The 3,938-nt window shown below is 42.3% G+C and overlaps 1 non-coding gene across 1 annotated transcript; it reads right to left on the reverse strand.

Annotated features, from left to right (window-relative positions):
• Positions 1-3,335: 3,335 nt before the first annotated feature.
• LOC114636136 lies at positions 3,336-3,466 on the reverse strand. The gene has a single exon (XR_003713570.1). It is a non-coding gene; the product is annotated as a small nucleolar RNA SNORA17 (small nucleolar RNA).
• Positions 3,467-3,938: the final 472 nt, after the last annotated feature.

Consider the following 3,938-nt stretch of genomic DNA (forward strand, 5'->3'; position numbering starts at 1 on the left):
CTGAGAAATTTTAGCGAACAGTAGCAATTGATAGAAAAAGGCAAAATATGGAGGATTCCAGACTGAACCACAGTGTACTCATTTTGTCCATCATTATAAAAGACACCCCATCTTCATATGGACTGAGAATTTCAAGGGACACAGCTTTTTGGGATCAGGGTTTTATATGTGCACTTACTGTGTTGTTTCTCATTTTTAACTAAAGTTACGAATGATAATGATGTAAAACATAATTTTTACATCAGTAAAATGATATCAATAAATTATCATTTTAATTTAAGAAAATGGCTACTCTAACAAACACTTTACAAGAAGAACTCATATTATTTTTTAGTCAATCAGAATTATTAGAATGAGTTAAAGATATAACAGTTTCTTTGTTGTATACTCCCTGACAACAGGATATTTGTCTATATTACTGAAGTGTATCTTTGAAATATGTCATTCAAAATAGAGCTCACATATAATAGCAATGTCATTTACAATTTTAAATCATTGATTGGAAATGCATTCTCTGGATGTGTATGTGTGGTCTGAACTTGGGCATCTGGAGTCACTAGGATATAATTAAAGTCTCAGATGAGTAGCTGTGCCCAGCCTTAACTTGTTCCCAATGATTTGCAAGCCCTCATTGTACTAACTTGGGGACTTCTTTATATACAAGTTATATTCTGTGTCATTGTCACTGGAGTCAGGACTCAGCATGTACATGAGGGCCCCTGGTCAGTTCTTGGGCTGCTGTTGCTGTGGTTTCCAGGTAAAACCTAACTAAAATGAGACTTTTACTGTTACACTGTGATTAGTGTTGACTGGAATTTCAGGCATGTTCCTTCTTATCATGCTTAACTATGTGGATATCTATTACATTTTCACCTGTAGGTGCCAGATGTCACAAACAGATGACCCAGTCTGAGCCCTCCCTGTTTTTATCTCTGGGAGACAGAGTCACCATCACTTGCAGGGCAAGTTAGAGCATTAATTTTGATTCAAACTTGTTCAAGCAGAAACCAGGGAAAGCTCCAAAGAGCCTGATATATCTTGCAGATAATTTGTAAGATGGAATCCGATCAAGGTTCAGTGGCAGTGGATCTGGAGCAGATGAAAACATAGAGAGTATAGAGCTGTTACAGATGTTTCTAGAAGTGTTATCAATGCAAAATTGATACCCCAGAGCTTAGTTTTAGAAACAAAACACCGACACAAAACAGAGACCTATACTCTTTTCCCTTATGTTTTCAGAAATCATGTATAGGTAAGATGTATTTCCTGTTTCTTCATAGTATCCCATTCATCTACACAACTGTCTGTTCATCTCCAATATACCCAGTCCCTTTTCTTTGTTATGCTCAGTTTCAGTTATTTATTTTTAACATTTTTTTTGTGGATTTCACATCTTACATACCAATTACAGTCATCTTCTCCTCTGTTCATATTGACACTCTACCCAGTTTAAACTAAGCCCCCAACAGAGAAAAAAATCTTGTCATGGAAGCCGCAGTGTATCATAGTATATCAGAGAGCAGACACTTTTCTCCACACTTCTTTGTTTACAAATTTTCATTGGATTGACACACTGGCCTGGTATAAGGCCTCTGGCTTCTGCTACTTTATTAATACAGCAACATCATTGGGACTCCCATTGAATATCTTTTTGTTGCACTGTGTCATGAAGATCCTGTAGTTTTAGATTTGTAGGACTGGACCCTTCATGTACTCCAGCATGTCATTGATAGGCCTAGTTACTGCATTAGTCATGTTGTGGTAGGTCAATTCAAAACCCTGGATGAGGCCTGAGAGGTTTCTGAGCTGATCAGCCCTCCAGCTCTCCAACTTCCATGGCCATGAGGTCGTCAGCTCACTAGCAACCACCATAAACAGGGTCAGCTAAACCTTGTGCCTAGTTCAGGTACAAGGTCTTTTCTCCTCAGTGATGCAGCTGTTGATGGATAAGGCCATTTCTCTGACTTCATGACCCTAGGGACAGCTGTCCTGTCTGCCAACCAAGTCTGCTACATAGCAAAAAAGAGACAGGGTGCGCTCTCCCATACTAACACACTAAAGGATGGCTTACTTGTAAACCTCATATTCTGGGTCAGCTCTACTGTGCTGCCAATGTTAAAATTCAGGGTCTTTGCTTTTCAGTGCTGAAGCATTTCAGGAGTAGAATAATCTCTCCCCCTCTAATGACCTTGGGGCCTGATGTCTGGTCTATGTGGCAAGAGATTGGGGGGCATCTTTTGTTTGCCTGTGTAACCTTGTGGCAGAGAAGTGGCAGGGCCAGCTTTCCCACAATAAGGCCCTCAAGTTCAGCTCATCTGTGCTCTGCCATCAGAGTCAGCTGTAATGTGCTGCCCAGCCAAGATGCAGGACCTTCTTTCCTGGATGATGCAGCTGAAGAGGGTCAGGGCCATCTTTCCTGCTCTTATGACTCAAAGTCCACTCCCTTGACTGCCATAGGTGGATAGAGGTAAAGAGGATGTCCCATGCATTGTGGCGAGTGCTAGGAGAAGTTCTCTCATGCTGCTTGTATCCTCTGGACCAGCACACCCACAACTCCTGCAATGTGTGGGCCCAGGCTTGTCTGACAACTGCAGGAGACTAGGGCAAGCATCAACTCTCCTGATTTCTTGCCTTCGGTGCCATCTCTCCTACCATGCCCAGATGATGAGCTGAGCCAGTTCCGCCTAACCCTCAGACACCAACATGTCCCCAGACCCTTAACATGGATGTTTGCTGGACTTTGGTGGTGACAGACATCTGCTGATACTGTGGACGCAGTCATGGCCCCCTGGTGGCAGCATAGGCCACCACTTTACCATGGTCTTGTTGTCATCAACAACTACTCACAGCAAGCTGTTCCTCATAACCCTCTATTCTCCAGTTCCGCCTCTCTTCTTTGTGACCACATTCTTCTATTTCTTTTCTCCAATTTATCCATCGCTCACTTGCTCGTCTTAGAAGATCTTGTAGCCTCTTGAGTTTTGGGGAATCATCTCAAAAGAGGTCTCAGGTGTGCTATGCCATGCTTGTGCACTATGTCTCCAGGCAGGGGTCATTGTGGACATGATCTGTCCTTTGGCCCTGCCTGGTCCTGGAATAGTGGTCAGTTCGTGCTAGCTATGTGTCTGGGCCCCATGATGCCAGACTAGTGTGCATTTTGGGCTTACTACTTTCCCTTCCTGCCTGAGTGGAACCTTGCAATGGATGTCTGTTATTTCTGTTCAGGGCCTGTGAACTTATGTGAGGTTCTTCGATTTTCCAGTTCTCCATCCTGGGAGACAGTCTGAGACTGCCTAGTACTAGTCATATCTTCTCAGGCCCTCTTTATTTCAGAAAATGATAGGCTACTAATCAGTCAGATATTCACAGATCAAAATACTAAACAGACATAGTGTCTCTCTTTTCTGCCACCTACTGGCACTCAGATGACAAAGCAACAATACCTGCAATGCTTCTATAAGGCAGTAAAGGACAAGAGTCTTAAATATTCACAATTTCATAAATGGAGAAACTAGGGCAAGAGGAGATTAAGGGGACTTCTAAGGAAAGTTATATATTTAAAACTTTCTGATGTGTGATAACATGAATAACCAAGGGCAGTCAATTTATTTTTTTAAAAGGGACATAACAGGTGAAATCATTGATAAAGTGATTAAAAAGGAACAGAAAGATGGCTCTACAGAAAGGAGGACTGGCTGATCTTGTAGAAGACCTGTGTTCAGTTCTTAGTATGCAGCTGGTGGTTTACAACCATTTATAAATACTTTTCTAGGAGATCTGATGAGTTCTTCTATTCTGACTATCCTGGGCACAGATGTGCATACAGACAGGCAGACAGACAAACAATCAGACAGACAGGCAGGCAGACAGACAGGCAGACAGGCAGGTAGGCACACACACACACACACACACACAGATACACACACAGACACAGACAC

The sequence above is a fragment of the Grammomys surdaster genome, unplaced genomic scaffold, assembly GCF_004785775.1.
Source record: "Grammomys surdaster isolate TR1022 unplaced genomic scaffold, NIH_TR_1.0 122425, whole genome shotgun sequence".
Taxonomy (NCBI): Eukaryota; Metazoa; Chordata; class Mammalia; order Rodentia; family Muridae; genus Grammomys; species Grammomys surdaster.